Consider the following 20,602-nt stretch of genomic DNA (forward strand, 5'->3'; position numbering starts at 1 on the left):
GTTTTGCCGGGGTAGGCCGGCATTGTAAAATAAGAATTTGTTCATAACTGACTTGCCTAGTTAAATAAAGGTTAAATAAATAACATATATTCAACAGAACACATCACCATCCCTGATTTTAAATGCTCAAACTGTTTAAATGTTTGTAAGGCAGAGAACCTACTATCTGTATTACTTAATGTAAGCACAGAGTTGTTGGCACTTCAAGCACACACCACCACCACCAGTAAGTAGTCTGGATAACCAGACCCTAGGTCAGAGCATTTTTAAATTGTGGAAGGCGGATGTCTAGAGAGACTAACCAGTAAGTGTGTGGTTGTGATGAAGAGCTAACTAGATGGATCAGTATATCTTCATTACCTGCCTAAGCCAAATATAGGTTATCACTTTCTGTGAAATTATAGGTTATAGGGCTACCGTAATTACAAATAAGAGTTTGATGGCTGTCTGCATTTTGACTTGGATCCCAACGGACATGTTTCATAAACACAATTCTTCCATTCTTCCGTCTACTTGAGAAAGAGACACAGACTCTAATTAAAAAGGTTGGTTCTGAAATGCTAAATAGAGTCAAAGTTGAAATCTGATAAGCTTAGTGTTACACATAACTTTATTCAGGATCATTGATCTACACAATAGTATTTGTGGGCCAACTCCTGAATGAGTTTGTCTGTAACATGTAACTTCCTGGTAGGGTTGACTGCCATGCCATGTTGGTGTTCAAGTCATCAAGTTTCTACATCCATTTGAACTGATGTCGGGGACCGTTTTTGAACAAGGGTGTCTTTCTCTCTGACGCTTGGTGCCAGTATCACATTCACAACCCCTAGGCTAGGAGTCAATATGAAAGCCTGAGTGGGTGGTTGGGAGGGGGGGCGAGGGAGGGGGCGGGAAACCCTCTCATGTTCATGTATGTCAGAAGGTAGCCTAGCAGTTAGAGCTGTGGCCCAGTAACTGAAAAATCTGTTGATGTGCCCTTGAGTGAGGCACTTAAACCTAATTTGCTTCAGGGGTGCCTACTACTATGGTTGACCCTGTAAAACATCACATTTCACCGCACCTATTCGGCAAAGGTTTTTATAACTAACCCAAGATAGACCACAGCCTGTCGTTTCCAATAAGATAAAATGAATCATAGTGGGCAGACCAAGCAAGGAGGTGGGCAGAGCCAAGCACAAGCAAGCGAGATCCTATTGGCGCATTCTAGCATGTATTTGCATATTTCTGTTAGGCAACGCCTACTCTGTGAAGTGCTCTTGTACAATAATTAAATTCGACCTTGCACTTCTAAAATAAAAAAACTTTTGCAAAGGGTAAAGTGTCCAAAACATATTCAAGTCTGTTCATAACAGATTCTAGTTTTGGTAATAGAAAACTGTATTGAGATAAAATGTTTCATCGAGGAGAAAATTTGCAGAATGTCAGAAAAAATCCATCTCGCTCCATCTTCTCCCACTGCCGGCCCCTGTGCTTCCTCTCATCACCATATTTGGTGGTGCGTGGAAATGCCAACCGGATCCTTCAAATTTATACATCCGATTAAACATCTGGCTCATTGTTCTATCGGTGAATCTGGTGAATGTGACAGTATGCATATATATTTTTTGCCCATACTTGCCATAGTGCAGACCTAACATTTTCCACACCTCCTTCCAAACAGAATATATGCTGGGATCTCTCCCTGACAGTCTTGCTGCATGCCTCACACGTTTATCTCCCTTGCAACCTGTCTTCATTTTCTATTCCTTTGTGGTTTGTCATATAATTTCAAACCAGTTTGTGTTTTGATCTGTAGAAGTATATGTAGATCTTGCAATGGGTAATTGCTATGACAAATACCATTTCTTATTTACAAAATGCCCTATTATGGGTAAACACACTCCTGCTCCACTTGTTCGACCTAATCCACCTGCTCCTCCTGCTTCGCCTGCTCCTCCTGCTCCTCCTGCTCCTCAAACAGAAGATGTTGGCCCAAAGTTTTAGAGAGAGAGGAAAAAGCGCGGGCAGAGAGGACAGTGGTGACTGTTGTTCAGCCGCGGGCCGCGGTGGTGACGCAACAGAGAGGTCTGCTTCAGCCATTGGCATCCACTCAGGACAATCAGGAAGAGATGTGGCCCAGTTCCGTTCTCTATCCCCTCCGCCTCTTCTCCCTACATCCCCTCTTCCTTCTCTCTCTCTCTCTCTTTCTGTTGGTCACTAGTCACTATCCGGACCCTCTGTATCTCCCCATTTGAAGCTCTCGCCAGGACATGAGATTCATCCGGGACAGAGTAATTTTATCTGGGCCGTCGGGTCTGTCTGCCGAATGACCCAAACGCACGAGCACACTGGTACCCCTCATCCCACTCCTTCCCACCTCGTCGCCAACAGGAAACTATTGTGCCTACTGTGTGTCCCGACAATGAGCGAGTCACTGTGAGCCAAGTCCCAAAAGAGGGTTGGGGGGAGAGAGGAAGAGGGGCATGTAGCCTAGCCTCAGGTCAGTTCCCCATAGCTGGCCTCATCTATCACTATCAGTCCAGTCCACACATCTCCAGTTACAGAGGCCTCTCTCTCTCTCTCTCTCTCTCTCTCTCCCTCTTTCCCTATCTCTCTCTCTCTTTCTGATTGCTACTTCCTCTGTGGGCTGTCCTGAGTGTCCTCACATCCCCCAGGGAAGACACTCCTTATACTGTGTGTTAGAAACATATCTAGGATCAGATTTACCCTCCTCGAATACTTACCTTAGTAACGCAACACTGATCTTGGGTCAATATGTAGGGGCATGCATGAGGACTTCATTTAATACCCTCTTTTAGGTAGGATATCAATTACACAAGGCTTAAAGCCTGTGGGGCTTGAGACCAGTTTTGGTTTACTGCATATAACGTGTACGACAACACATTTCCTATGATGCATTTATCTCCATCATAATATTGCTCTACAAAAAATGATAAGCATCCCATAACAACTTTCTATATTGTTAAAAGCTTGAGTTAATTGTTAAGCCCCTGTGCTGTTGTTTACCTCAGCTTAAGGCTAATAGTTCTGCAGTACATTGCATGAGCATATTGTATGAGCGTCATCTAAAATAAGGCTTCGTTAGATTACCATTCACATGGGCTCCTCCATGGGAGGTAGGGCATGTCTACTTCTCCCAAATGGCATCCTATTTCAAAGGTAGTGCACTCTAAAGTGAATAATGAGCCATTTGGGATGCAGCTCAGGTCTACTGTTCCCTAACCCCCACTATCCAGACCTGGCCAGTCCCATATCAATAGTTTATGCTGTGATGCCCCTGGCCCCCTCCTTGCCCCTGCCTAAGCCTAGCATCCGCCTGGTCCTGGGAACACTGGACGGCCAATTAGCCTAAACATGATTAGCCAGATTTGGCCCCGAGTCAGTTTTCAATTAGGCCTAGTGAACAGGAATAGTAGCCCCCTTCAGCGGTTTAAAAATAGCTGTTTTGTATATCTTACAGCAGCGCCGGAGTCCACAGTTTACACACAGTTAGTTACACACAGAGGGTAACTGTCAGTAACAAATGAGAACAAATTTTCAGCCCCAACTTTGATCATTAGACAATGCCATGATAGGGTCATTTTGCCAAGATCTTGAAAGTATGTAGAATACAGTCCAATTAGATGATTGTTGTGATAACTATATTTTGTATATCTTTTGTTTATGCTTTCATTCCTTTACGTTTCAGTTCCTTTGACACTAAGGAAGCAATAGAGCCATAAACAAAGTCCCCATACAACCATCACCATCATACAACCATTCAACCATCACCACACCATCACCACACCGCTCATTTGGAAAGAAATGCAAATATATATTTTGTGAGTGTGCGTGCGTTGTTAACATCTGCCTAAGTTATTGCCCAGATCTTCCAGTCTGGACAACCAGACGACGGGTCCGGAACGGCAATCCAAATCTGGACATCTGCTGCCCATCCTTGTGTCGGCCTGTTACGCTTGTAGAAATCCTACCCGGGTCGACCACCAGAGGGGGACTGCAACGGCGATCACCAACCGGACATCCACTGCCCATCCTTGTGGTGGACTGCTCCACTTTCAGACAGCTTACCAAGGTCAACCACCAGAGGGGGACTGCAACAATGATCCACAACCAGGACATCACATGGTCATTATTTTTATGTTGGTTTGCAACTTGCAGGATAATCACAAGACTGAACCCACCAGAGGGGGACTGTCACAACGTGGCCTTTTGGGTGTATATCGTGGCTCCCCCCCCTCCTTGTCTCTCCTTCTCTCTCACACGTCAGGTTTTACAATGGTCATAAATAACTGGTAGAAACTGCCATGCAGTACTGAGGGAGAGAGTCTACCAGAACAAAGAGTTTCTCTTTCTTCAAAACTCCTAATCTCCAAAATGAGAGAACTAAACAATGTTTCTACTTTTGAGAATGTGGGAATGGTCCGTGGACACTTAAGGGACAGTCGTGACGAGTGTGCTTCATTTGGTGATCTCATGAAGGACAGGAAACACACATAACTATAACTCTTAAAGTGTACATTTCCCAGCTGTCAGGTTTACATCAAAATATTGTGAAACGTATGTGATTAAACATGAAACTACTTGTGACAAGATGTAATGTGATGTTAACCTTCTAAATGAGAGTATGCATTTTCATACAAAGATTAACTAGTCAGTGGCCACACCCCCGTGAGCCCAGACATCACATTAGGCGTCATAGAACCGCCCATTTTTATGTTTGAAACCCACTTCCTACAAAATATACATTAAGTCAGCGAGCGAGTCCCCATGTTGGAATGGCTACAATTCTATAGACCACTAGACCATACAGCTGTAGTTTTGGCTACACTGCTGGAAATAGTTCAACTCTGAGACTATCAATCACTAGAGAATAAGAGCAAATCTTAGACGTATAATTACTAGTCTGCAGCTAGAAATTACGTAAGTCTAGTACGAGAATACCTACAACCGACATTTCAATGATTATATTTCCCGCTCTTTCTCAGTCCCCACCCCTTTCCTTGGTCTACCAAGCCGTCCTATCGGCTTTGTCCACTAGGGACTTTTTCTTTATATCATGTAGTAACCCAAATATCTACTGTCTGTTTGTTATGTAATTTTGAGTGCTTATTTAGTTAGTTAGTAAATAAATAATTAAGCCAATTTGTATGTCGCTGATTCATGATTTAGGCTAGGGTTCATGCAGATATCCAAGGGTTTGTGACGTTCAGTAATGAGAACTGATGCTAATACATTAATGAGAATGACTAATTGATCAGATGTTGAATATCTGAAGAGTTATATTCGGAAAATTATAACTCTGTAATTCTCAACATTTTCCGTGGTGCCCTGACTTCCTAGTTAATTAATGTTTACATGATTAGTTTAATCACGTAATAATTAAACCTAGCGAACTGATTTGATATAAATAAGTCTTGACATTTAATGATAGTCCAGACATGACAACTGTAAATCGGCCACTCAAGAATATTCACTGTCTTCTTGGCAAGCAGCTCCAGTGCACATTTGGCCTTGTGTTTAAGGTTATTGTCCTGCTGAAAGGGGAATTAATATCCCAGTGTCTGGTGGAAAGAAGACGTAATCAGGTTTTCCTCTAGGATTTTGCCTGTGCTTAGCTCCATTTCATTTCTTTTTTGTCCTGAAAAACTCCCCATTACTTAACGATTACAAGCATACCCATAATATGATGCAGCCACCACTGTGCTTGAAAATATGGAGCGTGGTACTCATTAATGTGTTGTATTGGATTTGCCAGAAACATAACATTTTGTATTCAGGGCAAAAATGGAATTGCTTTGCCACATTTTTTACAGTATTACTTTAGTACCTTGTTGGAAACAGGATGCATGTTATGGAATATTTGTATTCTGTAAATGCTTGGTTCTTTTCTCTCTGTCATTTACTGTAGGTTAGTATTGTGGAGTAACTACAATATTGTTGATCTATCCCCAGTTTTCTCCTACCACAGCCATTCAACTCTGTAACTGTTTTAAAGTCACTCTTGGCCTTATGGTGAAATCCCTGAGCGGTCTCCTTCTTCTCTGGCAAATTAGTTAGGAAGGACACCTGTATCTTTGTAATGATTGGGGTGTACTGATACACCCTCCAAAGTGTAAATAACTTCACCATGCTCAAAGGGATATTCAATGTGCAAAGGGATATTCAATGTGTTCAATGTGCATGAAAAATCATGCTAAACACTATTATTGCACACGGAGTGAGTCCATGCAACTTATTATGTGACTTATTAAGCACAGATTTACTCTTGAATTTATTTAGACTTGCCATAACAAAAGGGGTTGAATATGTATTTTTTCAATACATTTCAGCTTTCATTTATAATTCATTTGTAAACGTTTTGAAAAACATCATTCCACTTTGACATTATAAAGCATTGTGGGGTATTGTTAAACATAATACATTTTGAATTCAGGCTTTAACACAAAAATTTGGAAAAGTCAAGGGGTGTAAATGCTTTCTGAAGGCACTGAGCCCCTTTCATCCAAACAGTCCCCATAATCTCCAACTAATGACACGTTTCCCTTCAGCACCCTGATTGAGAAAGGGGATGGATGGAAAAGATTATCTCTGCATGACATCTCCAGCAATGTCCAGCGATCTGCATCTGATTTAGACATGAGTTTTGGATTTGACGCATGACAGGAGCCAGGACAATAATAGGCTATGTCTGCGAGCCAAGGGCCTGGGCCACATCTTAAATGAACAGCGCACAGACTGACTGGCAGCTGTCCACTTTGATTGCACCTGTAGGTGTGGTAATTGAGACAACCCAGTACTGTACTATATACACTTACTTCTAACTATGACATACAGTATGAAGCTAAGAGAGTCTGTGGAACAGAGAAATGGGACACACTGTGGAAGTGACATCACCAAGGTATTCCACTGTGCGTGTAATTTCAAAGCAGCAATGGCACCAGCTATAAAAGAGTCCAAACACAAGCGCCCGTCAGTAATTATCGCAGGCTTATTGTACATCATCACAATACTATTTGACCCAAATAGTGTATCAAGGCAATAAATAATCAGGCAGCAGGGATCAACTCTGTAATCCTAAATGGTACATCTGGAAACCCCAGTATAACTCATTCATATCAATGGTCGATCATCTGTCGAGACTGCAGAGCCATTATTGACAGCATTGAAATAAATGGTGCCAGAAATTATACATGATCTATCGATCCAAAGGCATATCTCAGGCCGCAGATCTAGATTACAAGCCTATAGGTCTTTGGGCCTACATTTAATAAAAACGTTTTGGCTATGAGGTAATAATTGCAGGAAAATATAACCTGTAAAAAAGGTGTATATCCTGGATATTTTAGCTGACATTATGCACTTTGAATATTTGATATAATTATACAAAACAGTGAATGATATAGGCTACTATATCTATGGTGCATTCTTAGGCATACGTTATCCCAATAGGCCGAAACCGTTACTCTGACTGTCGGCATGTTAATATAACTCATGACAACACAACATGAAGACCATCCTTCATCAGGCTATGTTATTCACACATCCACCGATTCCACACAGTCATAGGAAGGGTAAGAGGTAGCCTAGGTTGTAAGCCTTGGCATGTTGGGTTTAGGCAGAAATAGGACACAGCCTTGGCTACACTTGTCCCCACCTCAACATTTTTTGTCACTCTTTAGCCACCGCGCAACGCACCTCCTTTCAAATTGAGAACGTATTCTCATCTGGAATACGCCTAGGGTCCACGCCTACTGCCCTTAACCAACCTGCGCTCCCCGAAATGCCATGGCTGGTCTAGTCTAGACTGTCTCATCCGCGGAGACACATTTTTCTCTCGAGTGTTTTTACAATTTGAGGCTACAGTCGTATGTGAAATTTGCATTCAGCAGCGTAGTAGTTAAAGTGGCACTGAATGCGTTGTTTTATGTTCTGTGTGTTGCCCGCACTCCAGCAGACCGCTACAGTAGGAAGATGGCGTCGGAGGGAGCGAGCGGGGAACAGCGTCCTCCGATACAAACACTGGCAACAACAGTGCTTGGAAGTGTCGAAGCGGTAAGACCTTCTCATATTATAGCCAGGTCTATATGTTTCTATATTTGCATGATTCGTTTTGGAATAAAGGCACCGGGCATAGGAATAATGAATACAGAAAGACGGTGCATTTCTCTATGAACCTGAGTGTTCATCTTGAAGCAACAGCAAGATGTTATTCTTGTGACAATGTAGCGAACAGCAAAACAAAGGTTCTCAGATTTTTTTCCAAATAGACTATATACATATGATCCAAGTCTGTTATGAGAATTAAAATCAAAGGAATTGGGTTAATATATTTCTCACACCTCAAAAAGCTCAGTCTGTTGGCACGGCCGATATGGGGAAGCGTAGTTGGCTATAAAGCACTGATTTGCGGTGTTGTAATACAGTTGGTACAGTGTGGTTAAAACGGTGGTTTCAATGTGTAGGCAACTTACATTTGAAACACAATTTAGGCTATTGGTTTGCGCTGGCTCGTCTTCTGAATAGGCTACGAGATAGGGCGCTGCTTTTGAGATGGCTGTTCAATGCACAATGCTGTAATTCTTCTCTATATCAAAAGCTCTAAGTTGAAACAAAATATGTTAATGGTTGGTTTGTGCTTTGTGTCATTGTGGCTTTAATGTGAATATATTGTTATCTGATGTAGCCTACATGCAAATTTGCGTTTGGAAAATATTGCCTTTATGGTTAGAAAAGAAAGGCCTATCTATATAGGCTATCCTATGAGGACCCCCAAACCAAACCACTACAATCCAATATTCAGCAGCACTTGTCTGAACATAAAGCATTTTTGGCTATTTGCACTCAAAAAAACGTTTCCGTATTCTGTAGGCCTACTAACACTTTAGATTTGACCTGTGACCAATAGAACAGTATTAGAAATGTTGAATCTTAGTGAAAGTGTTTGTTTGTCTGCAGTCTCCTGACTAATCAGGCTGAGTTGCACTTGTTTACACTCATCTATCTGGGACTTCTCACACTGGCCCCTCGTCTTGCAGACAGGCAGGTTACAACATGCAGCAGCTTGCTTCCCCTCTGTGCAAATTAATCAATATTTTGCCCCGCGGGAGGGGTCCGTGGTACCTTTCCCTGGTTGTGGTATGCTTGGATGGTTCCATGTGCTCTGTTCAGTCAGACCATTGCTGTCTATTGACCAGTCAGTCAATTCATGCAGAATAGGCACTGGGCTGGCCAGTCTCCCATTAGCCACTTGACTTTACCATGAACTACGCCTATTCTATATATGTTTATATGTAATTGAGCATTTCTTAAGCATTTGCATATTCTTATAGGGCACAGGAAATACAATAACTGTTCTGGGTTTGAGGTTCAAAGGCTATTGAAATTATTGACTGGAAGATCCCCTTGGGGTGGGAGGAACGAGACAGGCAGGTAGCTGTTGAAATGGGAAGAAGAGAAGAGATGTGGGTGGTGGTAGAAGAACAAGGGTCGTTCCACCTCAAAAAGCACAAGAAAGAGGAGTTTCCACACCTACCATCTCAGAATGTTCTGAAATCGGTTGTGTTGTTAGTTGCACTTTCTTTTTTTTTGTGTTGATTGCACCCAAATTGGCCATTTTAATGTATAGGATTTAGATAATATTCAATAAATATAGTACCCAACATCCGATTTGGACCAAACTTCTTCCTACCAATGAGTAAGACAAAAAAATTAAACCCAGCTACGGACACTCCACACCAATCAAAATCAAATCAAATTTTATTTGTCACATGCGCCGAATACAACAGGTGTAGACCTTACAGTGAAATGCTTACAAGCCCTTAACCAACAATGCAGTTTTAAGAAAATACCTTAAAAAGTAAGAGATAAGAATAACAAATAATTAAAGAGCAGCAGTGAATAACAATAGCAGGGTGAAATACAGGGGGTACCAGTACAGAGTCAATGTGGAGGCTATATTCAGGTGGCACTGGTACAGAGTCAATGTGGAGGCTATATTCAGGTGGCACTGGTACAGAGTCAATGTGGAGGCTATATTCAGGTGGCACTGGTACAGAGTCAATGTGGAGGCTATATTCAGGTGGCACTGGTACAGAGTCAATGTGGAGGCTATATTCAGGTGGCACTGGTACAGAGTCAATGTGGAGGCTATATTCAGGTGGCACTGGTACAGAGTCAATGTGGAGGCTATATTCAGGTGGCACTGGTACAGAGTCAATGTGGAGGCTATATTCAGGTGGCACTGGTACAGAGTCAATGTGGAGGCTATATTCAGGTGGCACTGGTACAGAGTCAATGTGGAGGCTATATTCAGGTGGCACTGGTACAGAGTCAATGTGTCAATGTGTGGGGGCACCGGAGTCTATGTAATTTAGGTAATTATTTACATGTGGGTAAGAGTTATTAAAGTGGCTATGCAAAGATAAGAACAGAGAGTAGCAGCAGCGTGGGGGGGGGGGGTAGTCTGGGTAGCCATTCCCACCCTAACAACCAGTATTCAGAATCAGTTCTGTATGTTTGGAGTATTGCTTCTCTGTACTATGTAATGTAATTGTACTCCTGCACAAATCAACTCTGTACTGGTACCCCGTGTATATAGCCAAGTTATCGTTTCTCGTTGTGTATTTTTTTTCTGCATTGTTGGGAAGGGCAAGTAAGCATTTCTGTTAGATTGTTAGTCTACACCTTTTGTTTACAAAGCATGTCACAAATACATTTGATTTGATTTGATTTGTTGTTCCTGATATACCGCCTCACCATTTTATCCATTTTGCTGGTCTCTTGTGTTTATTACATATTATACAACGGGTGGGTCTAATCCTGAATACTGATTGGTTATAACCGCATTCCAGACGGTGTCTATTCCACAAATTGCCACCGGCTAAATCTATGATGTTAAAATGCCTATTTACTCTGTTCTATCTGACTGCGCAATCCTCTGTCTCATCAACCCAGCCAGGTACTTTATAAACTCGATCTCCACTATAAAAAGCATCTTGACATTATCTCTTTTAGACTAACATCTAGTTTTCAACAGCGGAGATTTATATAAACCTTGCTGTCTGTCTCTCCGACATTTACAACATTGTTTCAATATTCAAATTCAATCTCCTGCTGTCCCATAGTAATGAACGTGTCGGGAGTCAGGATGAGACAGACAGGCGGCGTTTCTCAGCCAGTCGAAATCATGAATCAGCTGTCATAATTTGAATGGATATATACAAAAAAATATTTATTGAAAGAAGGTAAAACGAAATGCAGCTAATTTGCAGTTTTTCCAGCTTTTCAGTTCTGCTACCGCACGGGAAGCGGGACCGGAGGGCCAAGTCTTGGTCTAAGACGCTTTTAAACAGTTTCTACCCCCAAGCTATAAGAATCCAGAATATCTAATCAAATGGCTACCCAGCCTATTTGCATTGCCCCCCCCCCCGCCCCCCTCTTTACACCGCTGCTACTCTCTGTTGTTGTCATCTATGCATAGTCACTTTCACCGGTGCCCCTGCACATTGACTCTGTACCGGTACCCCTGCACATTGACTCTGTACCGGTCCATAGATACAGAACAAAAAGACTGAACGACTGGATCACGTCCATTGATACGTCCATTTAATGAAAAAATAAAAATAAAAATGTCAATCATTATTTGAATATGTTGGTAACCCGTTGTATAAAAGTGATAATGCCCTCGAAGCCGGTGTTTAGAAGATATATTGGCACAGTTTGCCAGCCCTCGAATTCATCTTGGGCCTAACAACACGCATGCCAATATATCCTCCAAACATTAGCACTCAAGAGTGCAACATTTCCTTTGTAGCTTTGGGTCGAAAACCAATACATTTGGCACATGATGAAAGTAAATTGTGTGATCGCCCTCACAATTCAAGTCTTCACAATTCAAATTAATAGACAATTAGTATGCAATTAGTAGGCACTGCCTACTCATAATTAGTTTAAATCACATGATGTACACCGATGATTTCATTAGAAATACGTATATGTTCCTCTATCTAACACAGAAACGTGCAATTTTCACATGAACTCAAAAAAAAGAAACGGCCCTTTTTCAGGACCCTGTCTTTCGAAGATAATTCGTAAAAATCCAAATAACTTCACAGATCTTCATTGTAAAGGGTTTTAACACTGTTTCCCATGCTTGTTCAATGAACCATAAACAATGAATGAACATGTACCTGTGGAACGGTCGTTAAGACACTAACAGCTTACAGACGGTAGGCAATTAAGGTCACAGTTATGAAAACTTAGGACACTAAAGAGGGTTAGGGTTAGGGTTCTGACATGGCCAGCGAAGAGCCCAGATCTCAATCCCATTGAGCATGTCTGGGACCTGTTGGGGGCTGGTGAGGGCTAGGGCCATTCCCCCCAGAAATGTCCGGGAACTTGCAGGTGCCTTGGTGGAAGAGTGGGGTAACATCTCACAGCAAGAACTGGCAAATCTGGTGCAGTCCACGAGGAGATGCACTACAGTACTTAATGCAGCTGGTGGCCACACCAGATACTAACTATTACTTTTGATTTTGTTCAGGGACACATTATTTCATTTCTGTTAGTCACATGTCTGTGGAACTTGTTCAGTTTATGTCTCAGTTGTTGAATCTTGTTATGTTCATACAAATATTTACACATGTTAAGTTTGCTGAAAATAAATGCAGTTGACAGTGAGAGGACTTTTTAAAAATGTTTATGTTGTTTATGTTGATGTTGACGTTGGAGTTGCGTTGGAGATAATGAATATGAAGTCGAAAAATATTTGACAGTTTCCTTTAATCTGTGTCCAAGAAACGTCCCCTTTGTGTATGTTTTTTCCCATCAAAAAGGTCTGGATTAGTTACTGTTAGACTATTCCTGGTGGACAAGCAAACCATTGGGCTACAGCAGTTAATGGGTTCCATGTGATGGTCTTCAATGGTAAAAGTCCCAACACACACTGTATAGTGTTTTACAATGGTAATGGTATTGGGTTGGGTTTAATGGTAAATATAGCTGGTAAATATAGCTGATATAGCTGATTCATGATATTTATTTTTGTTGAAAAACACAATACTGCCATGCAATGTATTGTTTTGTTAGGGTAGTCCCTAGCCCGTTTCTCCATCAAGGTTTTGGGCTTGTAGGAAAAGTAAAAGTGATAGCCCTCTCAGTGAGCTGCCACTGTTGGACCATTCAACGGGAGTTGGGTTGAAGTATTAGGTTGCTAAGAGACGGACAAACTGAATTGCTTTCATGGAGGACTGACTTGACTTGTGAGGATGACCACACAGTTTATTTTCATCATGAGCAAAATCTATTGGTTTTCTACCCAAATTAGCACACTAAAATGGATAATAGAGTGTGGTGGTATAGCAGGAGCAGAGGCATCCAGTGGTAAAAATCGGGTACTTCCACACTTCTTTATGGTAACTTCAATGACAAATTTATCTGAACAGGGCAAAAAAAAACATCACCAGATTCACAGGGAATATATTACATAGTGTGAAGAAGCAATACTCCAAGTCACAGCTTTATTTTATACTTGTCAAACATAGAGAGCTGATACTGTATACTGGTTGTTGCGGTGGGATTGGTGTGGGGTGTGTGGTTTTTGACAAAAAATGTCTTACTCTTTGGTAGGAAGATGTTTGGTACACATCTGATGTTGGGTAATATATTTATTGAATAGGATCTGAATCCTATAAATTAAAATGGTCATTTTGTGTGTAATTAATTAGCTTAAATTTAAACAAAATGATGTTTCAGGAATGCCAATCTTACCTGTTTCCAACTACAGAAACGATTTCAGAACCATCTGAGATCGTGGGTGTCATGACTTGCTGAAATGACATGAAATGACTCAGAAGGCAAGAAAAGCAAGAGAAAGTAAGAAAGTAATGGAAGGGGGCAGAAAGAAAGCAAGAGAGAGATGGAAGGAAGGAGGCCAGAGATAGAGCAGTGAGAGAAGGGGAGGGGGAGGGGGTATGTACACCGGAGACGTTTCTAAATTGGTCTTCATTTCAGTGATTCAGCTGGCATAGCTCAGAGTACCGTGTCAGTGTCAGCCAAGCCAGCCCGCCAGCCCAGCTCTACTGAGCGTGTTCAGTGCACACTGCACTCCTTCCCTTGCTTTTACGGCCCAGAGGCTAGTTTACACTTAGCGTTCAGCTGAACAGGTGCCTCGAGGACAGCACATCAACCAACCATCCGTCCTCTCCAGTAATATGGGTCAGATCATTTGACCTGTTTGGGCTAGAAGCAAGCCGTTTTCTCTGTAGTAATGGTGCAACCATGACACTAACGAATATGCACTCTTGTTTTTCTCTAGGGACTCGGAAACAATGGTACAGCGAAGCCTTATGATTACAAAAATTCTTATCTGGAATATTTTTTTCTAGGCTCATTGTACTCCCAAAGTACAACTCCTGGTGGCACAGCAAAATATTTAGTCGCATTATAGAGTCCTGCCTGCAACACCCTCTTTTGTTGGCCCTCGGTTAGGGAGTTTCTTTTCTGAAGGGCCCTTGAGGACCGGTTCACTTGGTTTAGAGAGGGGTCAGAGGTTGATGAATGGTGGTGGTAGGGCCACACTGGTCAGTGATACTGGTATCATCACAGCCCTAGTTTCTAAGCATATGCAGTAACATTTTCCAATGTAACAAAAACACGAGGCCTTAAAGCTTGAAGCTGGTCTTCAGTCTTGTCCTCTTCAGTGTGTCCCAATGGGAAGTGACATAGTCCTGATTAACTCCAGTACAGTGAGGAGTTAGCTGAATACTAGCCAGGCTCCTGCCCTTTGCAGGCAGCACAGCACACCACGTCTGCTTCCCAAATGACCCCCTATTCCTTATGTAGTGAACTACTAGGGCTCTGGTCAAAAGTAGTGCACTATATAGGGAATAGGCTACCATTAGGAACTTAACTCACGGCTCTTGGAACAAATTAGCCTTAGCTTCCCTCACCTGCTCACTGTGCAGAAATGCAGGAGGGAGAAATGCCAACCGAGTACATTGACGAAGACCGGGGGCCCACATGACAGCATCACATATAGGCTTTGGTTGGGATAGTGTCATGCAAGCCTTCGAAGACTTCCAATTCTCCAAATGGCTCACTGGCAGCAGCACAGCATGGGGAGAATGCTGCGTAGGGGTTGGGAATTCATTTGAAAGCTTGAAACAGAGTGAATCAATCGCTGGATTCTTCACTTTTAACCCCATCCTAGCTTGGTTGGGGCTGTTCTGAAGGAAATAGATTGCCATACTTTCTAAGGGCTTCAATCTTACTGTAACTTGGTTTACTTGCTTGCATGACTAAAATGATTTTACGGTATCTCATGTAGAGGTCGACCGATTATGATTTTTCAACGCCGGCACCGATTATTGGAGGACCAAAAAAAGGCAGACACCAATTAATCGGCTGTTTTTTAAAATGTATTTGTAATAATGACAATTACAACAATACTGAATGAACACTAATTTTAACTTAATATAATGCATCAATAAAATCAATTTAGCCTCAAATAAATAATGAAACATGTTCAATTTGGTTTAAATAATGCAAAAACAAAGTGTTGGAGAAGAAAGTAAAAGTGCAATATGTGCCATGTAAGAAAGCTAACATTTAAGTTCCTTGCTCAGAACATGAGAACATATGAAAGCTGGTGGTTCCATTTAACATGAGTCTTCAATATTCCCAGGTAAGAAGTTTTAGGTTGTAGTTATTATAGGAATTATAGGACTATTTATCTCTATACGATTTGTATTTCATATACCTTTGACTATTGGATATTCTTATAGGCACTTTAGTATTGCCATTGTAAAAGTATAGCTTCCTCCCCTTGCTCCTACCTGGGCTCGAACCAGGAACACATCGACAACAGCCACCCTCGAAGCAGCCTTACCCATGCAGAGCAAGGGGAACAACTACTCCAAGTCTCAGAGCGAGTGACGTCACTGATTGAAACGCTATTAGCGTGCACCCTGCTAACTAGCTAGCCATTTCACATCGGTTACACCAGCCTAATCTCGGGAGTTGATAGGCTTGAAGTCATAAACAGCGCAATGCTTGAAGCACAGGGAAGAGCTGCTGGCAAAACGCACGAAAGTGCTGTTTGAATGAATGCTTACGAGCCTGCTGGTGCCTGCCATCGCTCAGTCAGACTGCTCTGTCAAATCATAGACTTAATTATAACATAATAACACACAGAAATATGAGCCTGTGGTCATTAAAATGGTCGATTCCGGAAACTATTAATTCGAAAACAAAACGTTTATTCTTTCAGTGAAATACTGAACCGTTACGTATTTTATATAACGGATGGGCATCCCTAAGACTAAATATTGCTGTTACATTGTACAACCTTCAATGTTATGTCATAATTATGTACAATTCTGGCAAATTCATTACGGCCTTTGTTAGGAATAAATGGACTTCACACAGTTCGCAACGAGCCAGGCGGCCCAAACTGCTGCATATACCCTGACTCTGCTTGCATGGAACGCAAGAGAAGTGACACAATTGCCCTTGTTATAAGAAATTCATGTTAGCAGGCAATATTAACTAAATATGCAGGTTTAAAAATATATACTTGTGTATTGATTTTAAAGAAAGGCATTGATGTTTATGGTTAGGTACATTGGTGCAGCGACAGTGCTTTTTTCGCAAATGCGCTTGTTAAATCATCACCCGTTTGTCGAATTAGCTGTGATTCAATGAGAAATTAACAGGCACCGCATCGATTATATGCAATGCAGGACACGCTAGATAAACTAGTAATATCATCAACCATGTGTAGTTAACTAGTGATTATGTTAAGATTGATTGTTTTTTATAAGATAAGTTTAATGCTAGCTAGCAACTTACCTTGGCTTCTTGCTGCCCTCGCGTAACAGGTAGTCAGCCTGCCAGGCAGTCTCCTCGTGGAGTGCAATGTAAGGCAGGTGGTTAGAGCGTTGGACTAGTAACCAGGTTGCAAAACCCCCGAGCTGACAAGGTAAAAATCTGTCGTTCTGCCCCTGAACAAGGCAGTTAACCCACTGTTCCTAGGCCGTCATTGAAAATAAGAATGTGTTCTTAACTGACTTGCCTAGTTAAATAAAGGTGTAAAAAAAATAAAAATAATATATAACATTTCAAAAATAATAAAAAAAAAAAATGGCATATCGGTGTCCAAAAATACCGATTGTTATGAAAACTTGAAATCGGCCCTAATTAATATCGGCCATTCCGATTAATCGGTCAACCTCTAATCTCAAGCCATTAGAGTCTTACGATGTCTTGTTATCCAGACACAGTATTGGAACGCCTACTATTTAGGAACACTTTGAACTCCAGCAGCCTGCTGAAAGACCAGGCTTGTTTCATAGGTTATATATTCTGTCTGTGATTTAATGGATCTTTATGAAGGAGGCTGCTGGATCGATGATGAACATGGAGAAACATTGGCAGGGATTCAGAATTATGATAGACAATCACGTATCTGTGGCAGGGTGATTGAATGTCACCAAATTGAACAGGTACAAACGCATCTGCCATAGCAGAGATAAAATAGAGCGCTTTGTGACTAGAGGCTAGGAGCTCGTCTCTCCCTCCCTCTCCAGTTTTTATTTTTGTTTATTGGTTTATTGAACAAATAGCTGTGCAAAAACAAAAGCTCAGCTGAAAGAAATTAGAATGAAAAATGGAATTGGATGTTCTTCTATCTCCATCCCGTAACAAACACAGCTGATTAATCAAATTGCATTCTAAACTGAAGAGCATGATTAGGTGATTATTGGAGTCAGGTGTGTTAGCTGGGGCAAAACTGTGACACCAATCAGAGGACTGGAGTTGCCCACCCCTGTATCTAGTGCTATAAGAGTGGGTTTCTCTGCAGATGTTCTTGCCAAGTAACTTTATCACCTCCAATCTTATCTCAGTGCACCTCTCAGCCTGTGAGGTTGCATCATTTTCATTGTACACCTATATGAATTTAGTTAAGCTCCCAATATCATCTTAAGTTGTGGAAGGAGGATGACAGACAAGTTAGTCTTATTCAATCAGAACAACGAGTCGTCAGTCTGTCATCTGTCAGTCAGTTTGATAGTGTCGTCTCTATCATGGAATGTAGACGAACCAGAAGCAGCCACCGTTCCAATGTTCTCTCTCCTCGCCAAAAACTCTACCGGTAAACCCAGGAATGTATAGCCAGCCATTTCTCAGAGAGGTTGGAAAAGCTTTTAATTGATTGATGACGCAAAAGCAGAAAGTGGTCTGGTCACTCACAATTACCTCTATCCTCCATCCCAATCCATCTGTCCGTTGTCCCTGTGGGTCCAAATGGCCAAATCAGCTTTTAATGATGTGGCTAAATGTAGTTCGACCTTAATGGCCTCAATGTACAGCCAGACATTCAGCTTCATTATAACAAACCTTAATGAGACCCATCTGAGGAGTGTTGTTAGTCATCATGCACATTTCTAACTCTACTGTTTTGTTGCTGTTGATGCAGTTTTCAGTAAGTTGGTGCTCTAAAGTTTCATGTCCCTCTTTGCCAAAACATTTGTCATTTCCCTTGGATTTGATTACAAACATGCATATTTATGAGTGTTTTCTAAGAAGAGAGTATAATATTGTATAAAAATGTGTGTCCCAGTTACATTTAAAAATCAACTTTTTAATACATCTCTCACTGTTTTATATGTGATAAGTAAGATGTATTTATTTGTGTGTGTGTGTGTGTTGTAGAAATGTGAGTTTAACATGGATAATCTGAGCAAGCCGGAGCTCCTGACCCTGCTCAGCATCATGGAGGGGGAGCTGGAGGCCCGGGACCTGGTCATAGAAGCCCTGAGGGTAAGTCTGGATCACACACACACACACACACACACACACACACACACACACACACACACACACACACACACACACACACACACACACACACACACACACACACACACACACACACACACACACACACACACGCACACACACTTGTATTCAGCATCTACTACAGTGTTTACTTGTTTGAGATATGGATGATAGTTGTGTACACGTATTGTTGTCTTGGCCTCTGTTCTCTGTGTTTTGAACTACGTGGCTCTAACACAGTTCTGTCATGTTTATACTAGCAATGGTATTGTGGCCGTGTGGCATTACTCAGACAGGGCGTGTAGCTCAGGGAGCTGTTTCATCCCACTGTAGTAAACATGTAATGAGTGTTGAAGTAATCAGACCTGCAGGTGTGCTACTCACTACTTTCTCAACGTGGATGAGATTTCAGATCATGGCATGTAGATAATGTGGACGAGGTTATGTGAACAAATTAGGTTTTACATTATGGATGACAAGGTTACTGTATGTGGATGGATGAGGGATGAGGTTATGTGAACAGATGAGGTTTTACATTATGGATGACAAGGTTACTGTATGTGGATGGATGAGGGATGAGGTTATGTGAACAGATGAGGTTTTACATTATGGATGACAAGGTTACTGTATGTGGATGGATGAGGGATGAGGTTATGTGAACAGATGAGGTTTTACATTATGGATGACAAGGTTACTGTATGTGGATGGATGAGGGATGAGGTTATGTGAACAGATGAGGTTTTACATTATGGATGACAAGGTTACTGTATGTGGATGGATGAGGGATGAGGTTATGTGAACAGATAAGGTTTTACATTATGGATGACAAGGTTACTGTATGTGGATCGATGAGGGATGAGGTTATGTGAACAGATGAGGTTTTACATTATGATTGACAAGGTTACTGTATGTGGATGGATGAGGGATGAGGTTATGTGAACAGATGAGGTTTTACATTATGGATGACAAGGTTACTGTATGTGGATGGATGAGGGATGAGGTTATGTGAACAGATGTGGTTTTACATTATGGATGACAAGGTTACTGTATGTGGATGGATGAGGGATGAGGTTATGTGAACAGATGAGGTTTTACATTATGGATGACAAGGTTACTGTATGTGGATGGATGAGGGATGAGGTTATGTGAACAGATGAGGTTTTACATTATGGATGACAAGGTTACTGTATGTGGATGGATGAGGGATGAGGTTATGTGAACAGATGAGGTTTTACATTATGGTTGACAAGGTTACTGTATGTGGATGGATGAGGTATGAGGTTGTGGTACAGATGCGATCGATGATGTGGTTAAAGTGAAGCCAGTTTGCATTGAGGTTACTAGCTGACCTCCTTGGGGCTAAGTAGCAAGTTATTTCTGAAACAACCTTTCAAGACTGTCTCTCTCTCTCTCTCTCTCTCTCTCTCTCTCTCTCTCTCTCTCCCTCTCTCTCTCTCTCGCTCTGGCTCTGGCTCTTGCTCTCTCTCCCTCTCTCTCTCTCGCTCGCTCTCTCGCTCTGTCTCTCTCCTCCTCTCTCCCTCTCTTTCTCACACTCTTGCTCACTCTCTCTCTCGCTATCTCTCTCTCTCTCACTCTCGCTCTCTCTCTCTCTCGATCTCTCGCTGTTTCTCTCTCTCTCCCCCCTCCCGCTCTCTCTCACTCTCACTCTCTCTTTCCTCCACCCCCCCCTCTATCTCTCTCTCCTCCTCTCACTGTCTTTTCCCCTCTCTCTCCCCTCTCTCCCCCTTTCTCTCCCTCTCTCTCT

The 20,602-nt window shown here is 41.8% G+C and overlaps 1 pseudogene; it reads left to right on the forward strand.

Annotated features, from left to right (window-relative positions):
* Positions 1-7,616: 7,616 nt before the first annotated feature.
* LOC109867163 (cortactin-binding protein 2-like) overlaps positions 7,617-20,602 on the forward strand; it is a 108,031-nt pseudogene continuing 95,045 nt past the window's right edge.

Source organism: Oncorhynchus kisutch, linkage group LG22 (genome assembly GCF_002021735.2).
Source record: "Oncorhynchus kisutch isolate 150728-3 linkage group LG22, Okis_V2, whole genome shotgun sequence".
Lineage (NCBI taxonomy): Eukaryota > Metazoa > Chordata > Actinopteri > Salmoniformes > Salmonidae > Oncorhynchus > Oncorhynchus kisutch.